Source organism: Pinus tabuliformis, chromosome 9, assembly GCF_031772625.1.
Source record: "Pinus tabuliformis cultivar Carrire ecotype Pingquan chromosome 9, CPIR1, whole genome shotgun sequence".
Lineage (NCBI taxonomy): Eukaryota > Viridiplantae > Streptophyta > Pinopsida > Pinales > Pinaceae > Pinus > Pinus tabuliformis.
Genome location: NC_142307.1, coordinates 739,880,040 through 739,893,319, shown reverse-complemented (window position 1 = coordinate 739,893,319; position 13,280 = coordinate 739,880,040). Strand labels below are relative to the sequence as shown.

The following is a 13,280-nucleotide window of genomic DNA, read 5'->3' as shown; positions in this document are numbered from 1 at the left end:
AAAGACGGATGAAAGATTTTATATATAAGTTTATGCAAAGATGGCCAACTATATGATGGCTAGTCAAAACCCTAGGTTTATAATTCCACTAAATAGTTTGGAAGAACACTAGAGATGAATGAAAGATCATACTTTTATGTGTAAGTTTGTGGGAAGATGATGGCCAGCTAAATGAAGGCACAAAAATGACAACCCAAAGGAAAAGTGGACCTGAAATTAGGACTGAAGGAATTTTTCACATTAATCTTTTTAAATCTAGAAGATAAGAACAAGGTTTTTAAGGAGGACCTTATTTCTTTATTAATGTTTAGTTTGTGTATGTCATTGGGAACAGTGCTTCAACCCATACAAAGAACAGTTTATAGCAGCGCCATTCTGAGTAAGACTCTATCCTGTGCCCGTGGATTTCTAGATTCCTGAGATTTTGAAGGGAATTGCTAATGCTGTCGAGAAATTTGTAAAAGTTACTGAATCGACCCAACTGAGGAAGGAATATGTCTTATGCACGGCTATGTATTTACATGAACATCTCCCCATTGTTACCAGCTTCCATATATCTTGAATATCAAAGTAAGATCCGGTCTCAACCTCTTAATTATGAACATGTTCCATTCCAGTGCTATTTCTGTCATACGCATGGGCTTGCATATTGAATATTAGGTTGAGATCTGGTCTCAACATCTTAATTATGAACCTGTTCCATTCCGGTGCCATTTCTTTCGAGAGAATGGGCACCTATTCCGAGAGTGCCCAATTAGAAAGAAGGCATATCAGGGTTCTGGGTTAAGCATGAATGACGGGTTCGCTAAAGTTTCGACTAAAAGATGTAATAATCAGGGGAAAACGATTCATTCCGAAAGAAAACTCGAATGCAAGAACACCTTTATTGTGTTAAAGGGTATGGAGGAAGATTTCACATTATTTGATGACATTATGATGACTGAACCAGCGGCGGGTTCCTCGGAGCACAAGCAAGCACAAAAGAGGAAAATACCGGAAGAAAAGACAGAGGAACCAGAACTTGTAATTTTTATTTATTTACCAGGTATTGAGGAAGTTATGACTTTGACGAAAGATAATTTTGATACGTTAGCTGACGAGGAGTCTGTTCTTGTTGCCCTAATTAAGGATTGGGAAATGAATGATCTGGGGGAACTTTCAAATGCTCAAAGGGAGCTTTACGCCCAGGCATTTATAAACTAGAAGAATAAGGGAAAACTTGGGGAAAATGGTTCAGGAGCTGTGCAAGAAATTAAGGACAAAGGTAAAGAACAATTGCCTAAAGATCCCAAACACAGAGGCAGGAAGTCGAATCGAGAATTGATTCAAAGCGCTGGAGAGGAACTTATTAATTCGGGACAACTAATGACGATATCGACATTTTTTTCGCCCTATCAATAGTAATTTTGATGAATATTATTACTTAACATTTGTGGCTTAAATAGCAAGGGTGAACACCGCTATTAGCTGAACTGGATCAAAGCTGAGAAGCCTGTGCTAGTAGTTTTACAGGAAACTAAGGTGTCGATGCCAAAATTAATTGAAATAGGTGTTCAATGCTGGAAAGGATGTGAGATTAGGGCCTTTGATCCTAAAGGGAGTTCGGGAGGATTAGCAATTATGTGGAACCCGATGGAAGTTGTTTTTCATGATTGGATGGCTAGCCATCGAATTTTGACAGCTCGCTTTCATTATTAGGCTCAAAAGACTCAGTCAATGTGATTGTAGTATATGGAACTCCTGTGGTGGGAAAAATTGAGATTTCTGGAAGATATAGAAGTTTATTAGAGGTTAATTAAATATTCTCTTTGGATTCATGGGAGAATTTAACTTAATTAGAAATATGGATGAATAAAAAGGTGGGATTCGCAAGGTAGATTCGAAATCAAACTTGTTTTTAGTTTTTTTTTTTTTTTTTTTAGAAATTACAGCTAGTAGATGTGCCTATTATTAATTGTGTTTTCACCTGGAACAATCAACGGGAAGGCAAACACCTGGTGGCAAGTTGATTGGATCGATTCCTGGTTTCAGAGCAATAATGGATTTTTTTCTTTCTTTTTCTTCTTGAGGCATCTATTCTTCCTCGTCTAGGGTTTGATCATTGGCCTTTTAGATTGGAAATAGATCATAAGGAAGGCCCAAAGAATAGGCCTTTCCACTTCGAGGGATTCTGGCTTCAAGCTCTGGATTTTGTGGCAAAAGCTAAAGAATGGTGGGAGGATCTTGCAGTGAAAGGTAAGAATAAGATGTATACCTTTCAGTGGAAACTCAAAGTATTGAAAGCCAAGATAAAATTATGGGAAAAAAAAATATTTTGGAAACATTTTCTAAGAGAAGTAGCTCTTGGAATGTCAGATGCACATATAAAACAACGTATGGTTTTGGAAGGAAGAACCCCTCAGTTGGTATAGGAAGAAGGGTTCACCTTGACGAAGTTAGAGCAATGTAGGCAACAAGAAGAAATTCTTTGGAGACATAATCAAAGAAGGGGAGGAATTTTTCCACAAATCAATGATACAACGTTGGGATAATAATAATTTTTTTTCTTAAATTGGAAGAGATGGTTTGAGAAACTCGATCATCAAGAGGTTGAGGAGGAGCTTATTGATATGAATACGGAAGTTCTCTCGTAGCCTTTTTAGAATATATAGGTGGCGATAAAAAAAAATAACGGGTTGCATTCCTAAACTCATTAGTAGGGAGAAAAACTTCGCCTTAGACCGATTTCATTCCAAGAAGTGGAGGACAGAATTATGGCCATGCCCGTTAACAAGGCGCGTGGACCAGATGGATATACATCATAATTATCTAAGACTTGTTGGTCATGTTTAGGATAGGAGATCCACGAGGTAGTTGAGGAATCCCGGAAATACCAGTCAATCTGGGGCAGACTGAATGCTACGTTCATTTCATTTGTCCCTAAACACGGAAAGCCTAAAGACCCAAGTGGTTTTAGACCGATTTCTGTATGTAATGTAATATACAAGGTCATCACTACAATTATTTTCAATCATTTGAAACCACTTCTTAAGGATCTTATCTCTCCCTAAAAAAGCTGGTTTTGTAGAAGGACAATATCATAACAGTTCATGAGATTCTACACTCTCTGAAGACTCTGAAGAAACCAATGAAAGGATAAATTGGGATTGCTTGATATGGGTTCTTGACACCTTTGGTTTCTTGTGGCAATGGATCTCTTAGATATGGTCTCTTATCTCTATTCCATTTTATTCAATTTTGATTAATGGTTCTTAGTTTGCTACTTTTAATTCATCACATGGATTACGGTAGGGAGATCCATTATCTCTGTTTCTGTTCATATTGGCTATGGAAGGGCTTGGTAGGTTTTCTCACAGATCTTGCTCTATGGGATCCCTCAAAGGTTTGATATTATTTGGTGAAGATCTCCCTGTCACTCATCAACAGTTTGTAGATGATGTAGCTTTTTGGTCAACTTACCCTCAAGGAATTAAAGGAGATCTGATCTCTTCTTTCAATCTACATGGAGGCTTCAGGTAGTGTTATTGACTATGACAAGACTAGGATTTCGTTTTTTAACTGTATGGAGTCAATTCAGGTTCATTTAGCCCTATACTTGAATGCCAGAGAGCTTCACTTACTTCCAAATATTTGGGTGTTCCTTTAGTGATTAATCTGAAAATGATATCGTGTTGGCAAGATCTTTTGAAACTCACAAATAAGATCAATAATTCAATGTTTAAAGCTCTCAATTTTGCAGGAAGATTGATACTTTGAAAATCCATCCTTCATGCTTTGTCAGTTTACCAGATGTCTGCAATGCCTGGGATGAAAGCAACAATTGGATGTTTCAAGTTCTCAATTTTGCAGGAAGATTGATTCTTACAAAATCCGTAATTTGTCCTTCAGGCTTTGCCATTTTACAAAATCCGATCAACAATTGGAAGTTTCGAGCTCTCAAATTTGCAAGAAGATTGATTCTTACAAAATTCGTCCTTCAGGCTTTGCCAGTTTACCAGATGTTTGTAATGCCTAGGCCAAAAGAAGTTTGGAGCAACTTCACTTCAAAATGGCATGAATTTCTATAGCGGGGAGAAAGTAAAGCTAAAAGGTGGTCCTTAGTGGCGCGGGAGACACTAAACCAAAGCTAGCCAGAGGACTGAATTTACAAGACCAAACTATTCTAAATGCTACGTTTGGAGAAAAAAATTGGCGGCATTGGGTAATAGAGGGTAATGAATTGTGGAAGAAAATTTGGATACGGAAGTATGTTAAGTTGTATTCAACAAGAAGAAAGGCTCTGATTTGATTCCTATATTACAAGTTCTAGTATATGGTTATGGTCGCAGGATAATCGTGAAATTATAGTAAAACATGCTTTTTGGGAAGTTAAAGAAGGGAACTCAACCTTATTTTGGGATGATGCCTCGAAACAGTTACCAAGACTTGGTGAGCGAGAGGAATTCATGGCTTTGAATGTTTTTATAGATAATATGGGTGGGCGAACGGTTAAGGACTTCGGGAAGTCTGGCTCAGCTCCTTCCCTTTGGCGTCAATGGAATGCGAAGGAAGATTGGCCAACTTCACACATGGATTTTTGGTGGATTAGTTTCCAACAAAAAACATTAGAAAGGAAAATACGAGTTTCACAAGGTGGTGATATATTGCGTTGGTGCCTGCGTCCTAGTGGGATGTTCATAGTAAAACAAGTATATGTTTTTTTAGCTAATCACCCTGGTTTGGACAAAGTTGTAATCTGGAGAAAGATTTGGTCTGGAAACCATTGGCTGAAAATTTCATTATTTATTTGGTTGGTGGGAAGGCGTAGGATTCTTACATGGGATTGCATCACGAAGAAAGGTTTTGAGGGGCCATCTCTTTTCTTCCTTTGTCACTTGGATGAAGGAACGATATATCATTTATTGGTGGAATGCCCCTTTGCTAGAGAAGTGTGGTATTTTTTATATTCCATTTTTGATATAGTCATTATGAGTTGGGATGATTGTATGGACTTAATCGTACCATGGAACTTCTCTATGTTTAAGAACCCTATTGTTAATCGAACATGGATCTTGGTTGAAGGTCTTCTTGTTTGGAATATGTGTAAATAAAGGAATGTTAGGATATTTCGAGCTAAAAGCCAAAGGACAAATATGCTAAAAGATGTTATCCTTCAAAATATTCGGGAAACCATCCTGGCCACCTCTTGGTCTAATGATGACGAGAAGGCCGACAATAATGAGGCTAAGATTCTCCATCAATTGAAATTGAATCAATAGATGAGTTCTTGTAAGGAGAAAATCATCCAAAACACCTCTTCTAATATGGAATACTCTCCTCCTCCAAGATGATTCAGAAAGTTGAATTTTGATGCTGTGTCAAAGGGTAATCCGAGAACAATAGGATTTGATGGTGTTTTAGAGACTGTAACTCATCATCCTTACGTGTTTTTTCTCAAAGTGGTGGTTTGATTAGTAATAATTTCGCTGAGTTTCTGGCTATGGAAAAGGGTATCCAAATAACCATCCATGAGGAATTTTATTTACTATAGATTGATGGGGATTCTATGGTGGTAATTCAATGTGTGCAAAGGCTCCTAATATGGCAATCCCCTAGGAAAATTGTGAAAAGTTGGAGATTAGGAGTTATGGAAAGTATAAATGAATTACTTTCTTGGCTTGAATACATCATTGTACAACATTCAATAAGAGAGTGGAATAAGGTTGTTGGCTTTTTGGCGAACATTATCTGTAGATCTCGAGTTTTGGATTTGGATGCGAGTTAGCCTTTTTTTAGTTAGAAGATGGTTTTAAATTTCTACAAGGTTTGTTGGAGGGAGACAAGTTAAACCCTGATGAGGGTGCGAACCTTGTTTTGTATGGCATGCCATCCCACCAAGTGTCCTTTCTTCTTAATGCAGTGTAAGATGGTTGTTGTAGTTCATGAGAAATGTAATAGGTGCTACCATTGTTTTAAATAGTCCATCTAGTTGATCAACTCACATAGGTATGAGGTATGTGAGAGAGGAGGAGAGGTATGTTCCTCATCCTCCCTTGTTTGTCTTGCTCGGGTTTTATTTTGTTGGAATGGTCATCTCCACGAGGGGTTTGGACACTCGTGATATCACGACTTCTTCCCAGGTCTCATCTATTCACTTGGATTACTCTGTCCATTTATTTTAAGATTGTTGTTTCATATGTTCTGAAGATGAGTGTTGTTCTTGGGGATTTTTTTGTTATATCTCTATTTTATCAACCATTAAAGGTTAATTCTCCTCACTACAATCAAATTTTGTCCTTACTAGTAATTTTCATTTGGGATATCTATATTGGTGATTCTAGTACTTATGTTCATAATAATGTTATGTCTGGGTCTGATGTCTTTTACTCTTGGCTATTGGTATTCTATGATTTAGATAATTGTTCTCTGGTTTCAAAGTTTCTTATTTATGTTGAGGTCATTGTGCATGGTTAAAACACTTTTATTCTTGTTCTATGTGGTTTATAATTTCTAGTCTGGTGGTGGGCTTATGTCATGTCGTGGAGGTGTAGGGAGCTGGAAAAGTTGCTTGAATTTGGGCTTGTGAGTGGGTGCTTTGGGGATGATTGGGTGGTTTTGAGGTATGGTGATCAGGATGATGTCATCCATCCTTCTCGCTACTTTGCAAGTACGGGTTCTTGTTGGTTCTATGCCCATTGTTCTTTGTTTGTTGCCTCTATGGATCCTAAATAGTGGATGGCTAGTAAAAGAGGAGGAGGAAACGTTGGCAACAAAAGGGACCGACCTTTTGCCTTTGATTTTGTAGCCATCTTCTTTGATTCTATTCCTTTGAAAGTCAAGAGGGAGATCTTATTATTGGAAAGCAAGAAGGTAGGGGATAAGCCCTATCACTTAGATTCAGAATTAAGTGGTGATGATATGAAATGAGTTCCAGACCCTTGCAGATTCCATAAGAGAAGGCTTAATTTCTTGAATTCGCTAGCCTTACACCAGAAAATGGCCACTCTTCTGCGTTTGATATTTAAGGACAAGCAAGTAGATACCTACAATACTTTCTCCTCTTTGGAAGACATAAAACAGATTATTCGTAACATTAAGTTCTGTTTGGATAATGTAGATTCCCGCTTGGATCATTTTGAAGGTTTCCTGGTGAGCCATTTTGGTTCGGGTGACCTTATAGATCCTCTAATTGATTATGATGAAACCCATTCAAATCTTGTTCAACCTCTTACTATTATTTATTCTAACCATTATTGATGTTTGTAGGTCTTATGTTTTTTTACTACATCATTTTTGAGAAGCGTAATCTACAGCCATGGTATTTTTATGGTGGTTTGTCTATGGTTCTGGGCATGTAAATGTACATGCTATGTTTGTATTTACTAAATACATTGACAGTTTCTATGGCTCTTTCTGGATTTGTCACAGTGGTCGATGATATCTGTGGATCTCCGGATACAACTATGTGTCTTTTCTCTTGGTAAAGGCTCTGGGCGCGATCACTTTTTTATGAAGGATTGTTGGTTCCAACATATCTGCTTCTTGGTAGAGCAAAATTCTTGTTTTAGGTTCATCTATTGGTTGCGGTGCTTTGTTCTAGTTCTGCACATTCTCGGCGTGCAAATTATGCAAAAGAAAACTCTGTCAATTGTCTTCCAAGATCTCAGGTTATGATGGCAACTACTACTCAAGAGAAATATTGTTATACTACTGCGTGTTCTGAATGTAAACTTTTTGATGTCTAATTGTATGGACTGTTGGGTGTATGGTATGAAAATATGGATTGTTATGTTTTGTTGAGCAACTCTTGCTCTAGACATGTTATATGGGTTTGCAGCCTTTAGGATACTTTAGGTTTGGGTGTTAACGAAGCCATTGTTATGTAATCATTCCTTTGGATGATTAATACAAATCATGTTGGATGCCAGATGTTTAACCCTTATTGACATTCAAAACATATCACTATATAATCTAGTACGTCCTTATTCATTATACTCAAATAAATAAATAGTAGTTTTATATCCAAATACATTTTTTTCACTTCAGAAATGAGCCACATATACTATGATGTGTGATTTATGATGTGTGATTTTTGAGTGTCAAGTATGAATTTCTCATTTGGAAATATATGAATCCTTTTGTGAAATCTCAATAATCCACAATTTTTTTTAAATATATCTTTTATACTGAAAATTTTCATTACTTCATTTCTTAATTCTTGTTTTTGCATACCATGTATTATTGTCTTGTAAATTCATTATTTGTTTTTCTAATGCTCATTTGTACATGTGACATTGGGAAAATATGAGGTCTTGTACTTCATTTCCTAATTCTTGCTTTTGTGTACCATGCATTATTGTCTTGTAATTTCATTATTTGTTTCTCTAATACTAATTTGTAAATGTAACATTGGAAAAATATGAGGTCTTGTACTCATAGTATATGCTATCTTGTTTGGTATTACTTTAATGTATATTATGTTGAATTTACACATTCAATAATTTTGATTATATTCTATATCAAACATTTACATTATTTTTGTATAAATATATATTGAAGTTCATTGTGGTCAATATTTAGTTCAAAATTTATTCTAAGTAATGTCTCCAAATCCTAGTGCATGCATTATTGCAACAAGTTCTAAGTTATGCATTAATAGTAGTTTTTTTCATGAGGTTTCAATTTTCTTAATGCATAGGTCATCACCCTACCTTATTATGTTGAAAACATACATAATCCTTCTTTTGAAGCATTTGCACAAATTGAAAAATCATATCCATATGTCGGATATGGGTATATGAAGTTGGCATTCAACAATTTTTGTAGCGCTTCCTTAACAATGTCTTTCAGGGCAGTATTCATACGATGCTAAGGATTCCTAACTAGCCTAAAATTTTCTTAGAGGTAAATGTGGTGTAGGCAAGTGCTAGGGGGAATGTCGTGCATATCCTGATAATCCCATGTAAATGCACCAATTTGTTTTTTGCAGTACATGAATCAATTGTTCTTGTTGTTCATGACTAATAGTAGAATTAATGTGAAAAGTTTTACCTGGATTGATTTCGACAACCATACTATCAAAATGTGCATTTATTTGACAATTGGCACGAGAAGAGATAATATGTTTCTCAAATCATAAGATTCTTGTAAATCTATAAAAACATGGTTATATGTATGAGGCAACTTAGTAGTTTGAGTACATTCTGAAATGGAAAAGAATTGACTTAACATATTATCTTCGTTGGTTCTTTTAATTCCCTTGATTGTTCATTAGTTAAGAGTGGTTGCACATGTTACTCGTTTCGTAAGGATCTTCAATCCATATAGAATCTTCTATCAAGGGTTTTGTGGGTGGATATAAGGCGAGTCTCTTCATGAAGCCCCCCTTAGAGATAATCATCTCTCTCGATCTACATCTGATGAATGCATCAACCATAGCAATCCAAGGCCTTTCGAAAATCAAAGGATGGCCATTGTTTTTGGTTGAATCACTAACAAATCCATGGGACATTCTCATGAATCAATGGTCACAATCACATCATCTAAAACACTAGTGGGCCTAACTCTATACCTATGGGAAATTTCAAGTACCATGGGCATAGGTTGAGGATGTCCTAAATGTAGCATGTCCAAGGTAGGAATGGTCATGATGTTATTGTGGCCCCTAAGTGAATCAACATGTTTTCTATAGGGATGTCTCTAATAAAAACGGTAACTACTAGGTTTCCGAGATCAATGTATTTTTCCATTAAAATTATTCCTGTCATCAACTTGGTTAACTGACCTACTACTTGTATTGTGGGGGGGAATTTTCATTTCCTTCTGGGTTTCTTAATACACAATTCCCTTATGGTTTTTGCATAGATTGGTACATCTGCCTAAAATAAAATATTATTTTTACAAACATTTTTCAATTATTTTTGAAGAGCAAATTTTGGTTGTCAACATATTTATCTATTGCCAACCTCTCTAGAAACGTTTTAACACTTTTGGGTGCTCTAATTCTAAGGTAGAAGGTGGTTGCATGGTAGGAACACTTGTTGTCTTAAGGTGGTTTTCATGAGTCATTTGATTGGGAGTTTCCTCCTCTTCAGATTCCTCTTCAATGACAATAGGAGAGTTATTTGGTTCAAGAACTTTCCTTCATCCAAGTTGTACTCCTTGTTAGGGTATGGAAATTATTACATATGAGGGGAATGATTGCCACTCAACATTTAGAAGAGGCTAAGTTGGCTTGCTGTTAGGATTAAGAAATGGTTGTACAACCAATTGTGGCCTAAGGATATTTTGACCCACGGTTAATTGTGTTAGTTGTGGTATAGTAGGTGGAGGTGGGTTTATTTAATTGTGGTGGTGGTGTAGCATATGTTTGTGGCATACGTGGGGGATATTGTGGGTATTGAGGATAAGGAATAGGAACAGGTTGTGGAGGTATGTTTCCTCCCCATTTTTGTTTTTGCAATTGTTGACTTGGTTATTAAGGTTAGGTTTGTTTCCATGGTTTATTTGGTTGCTAGGGCTAAGTATGCTATGAAGTAATTTGAACATTTGGTAATGAATTATAAAATGGAGGAAATTGTGAAAATTATTGTGTTATACCTTGCATACATGGCTTCAATGGTCTCTTTGGTGAAGATGGTTCTTGAAATAAAATATTATTTTAACAAACATTTTTTTAATTATGTTTGAAGATCAAATTTTGGTCGTCAACATATTTATCTATTGCCAACGTCTTTAGAAACGTTGGTGCTTTTAACACTTTTGGGTCCTCTAATTCTAAGGTATAAGGTGGTTACGTGGTAGGAACACTTGTTGTCTTAAGGTGGTTTTCATGAGTCATTTGATTAGGAGTTTCCTCCTCTTCAGATTCCTCTTCAATGACGATAAGAGAATTCTTTGGTTCAAGAACCTTCCTTCATCCAGGTTGTACTCCTTGTTAGGGTATGGACATTATTACATATGAGGGGAATGATTGCAACTCAACATTTAAAAGAGGCTAAGTTGGCTTGCTGTTAGGATTAGGCAATGTTTGTACAAACAATTGTGGTTTAAGGATATTTTTACTTGCGGTTAATTGTGTTAGTTGTGGTATAGTAGGTGGAGGTGGGTTGTTTAATTGTGGTGGTGTAGTAGCATATGTTTGTGGCATAAATGGGGGATATTGTGGGTATTGAGGAGAAGGAATAGGAACAGGTTGTGGAGGTATGTTTCCTCCCCATTTTTCTTTTGCAATTGTTGACTTGGTTATTAAGGTTAGGTGTGTTTCCATGGTTGATTTGGTTGCTAGGGCTAAGTATGATACGAAGGAATTTGAACATTTGGTTATGAATTATAAAATGGAGGAAATTGAGAAAAATCTTGTGTTATACCTTTCATACGTGGCTTCCATGGTCTCTTTGGTGAAGATGGTTCCAGGGTCTTCTATGGGCATGCCTCGAAAATTGGATAGGATAGAAGGATAAATGTTTTTTCATGTTGACATTTTGTGCTTTGCTAAGGATAGGAAATCCAAAAGTAGTTTCACTCCCAAATTCCTCATTTCTATGCTCTTATATCAAGTTATCAAATAAACTATACACAACGTGGTTTGGTGATGTCGGTGGCTCCACAACTAGATTATGGTGAGCAAGGAAGTTGTCTTCAACTCGTGCTTTAGGTACTTCCATTTCAACTATAGCTCCTATTTGTAATACAACAACACCTACTAGAGTCTCGAGAAACTTGGTAATGCATTATGGAGATACCTCTTGATAAAATTCTAAGTCAAAACTTATTTCTTTTTTTGGAAATTCAATTGCAAGCATGCATTTCCAATCAAGATAATTACTTGTGAATATATTTATTGTTCCCTTTTAGTTCTTCTTTGTTATTCATCAAGAAATTATCAATTTGACAAGAAAAATAAAGATCATAGTGCACAAGATACAAAAGACACTAGAAGTTAGGCCAAAGGGCAGAGAAAAACCCACAAGGGGAAAACCCACCGATCCTTTCCTTATAGAATCTTCAAAGAGATAAATCTAAGTCATAGACCAGTTACCCAAGTGCCAAGTCAGCCATCCTAGCAACAACTGTCCACATGGAGTGTGTCATAAGTTTGTCCAATATTTGCCACATGTTTGTCATACATCTCATTATAATATGCCACATACCCGTCCTTAATTCAACTTGTAAAGCTTTGCATGGTTTTCCATCGAGAACTTTGTCATAGAATAATATATGTACTGTCTCAAAAATACACTTTATTCTACCTCAATAATCTTGCTTATTCGTAGAAGAATGTGCTTTAGATTCACATGCCATAGATATGAATTAATATCCACAGAAGAGAGACCTGAATTGATTACCAAATGGTGAAGGAATGATACCAATGTATAGTTGTTTCCTCATGCAAAGGGACACGTCCTTTGGGTAGGTTGAATTGTCTTATGGAGGGCTGACTTGGTCAACTTGGAGACACTAAAATATATTTTTAAAATTCATTTTTTCTTTCTTTTAAATGTCCAAATGGGACATGATAAAAAAAATCTTTTTGACTTTTTTAAAAACATAATTACGAAGACCGAACCTAGTTACAACTTCAACATCCTCCACTTGTTGATTCTGGACTCCCTTACCTTTTCGATCTTTTTTGCATTTCTCTATGAAATTAGGAGCCAATTGTTGTGTGGATGTTTCTCCATTTTTCATTTTACCTATGTATCTTTTAGTCAGATTAGTAGGGGGTTTTTTTTGCTCACCAAATAAATTAGCTAGAATATCAGAAGGTGATTTAATAGACCTACCTTTACTATCTCTGAGTTTAACCATTTAATCAAATATCAGAGAAAGTTTGGGAAGACCCTCTACAGTGGTTGTGACAGGCTAGAACCTTCCTTTCAAAATTTTGAAAAGAGGCATCTTTGTGTCTTATTGTCATTCCTCCACCAGTCTTCAATGTGATCAAAACTTAAATAAAACAAATTAAAAGGAAAAAAAAAAAACTACTTATCTACCGTTACCTTTTTACAACTCCCCGAAAATGATGCCAAAAATAGACAATAACAATGAATATATAAAAAGGCACAAAATATCATTCATTAACCTCCTAAATGTAGTTAATCCATTGCATAGGCCGGATGGCATGACTAACCACTCATACAAATGTTTCCTATTTTTGAAGATGATTTTCCAAGTATCTTCTTCTTTGACTTGAACCTGGTGATATCCACTCTTTAAGTCTAGCTTGGTGAAGTACTTCACTTGCTACAATTGATCCAACATATCATATATCCTATGCATGGGGAACCTGTTCTTGAGCA

At 36.1% G+C, this 13,280-nt stretch overlaps 1 long non-coding RNA gene across 1 annotated transcript; it reads left to right on the top strand.

Annotated features, from left to right (window-relative positions):
• The first annotated feature begins 378 nt into the window (after window positions 1-378).
• On the top strand, window positions 379-8,006 carry LOC149150821 (uncharacterized). The gene is made up of 2 exons (XR_016263690.1): window positions 379-570; window positions 7,408-8,006. It is a non-coding gene; the product is annotated as an uncharacterized LOC149150821 (long non-coding RNA).
• Window positions 8,007-13,280: the final 5,274 nt, after the last annotated feature.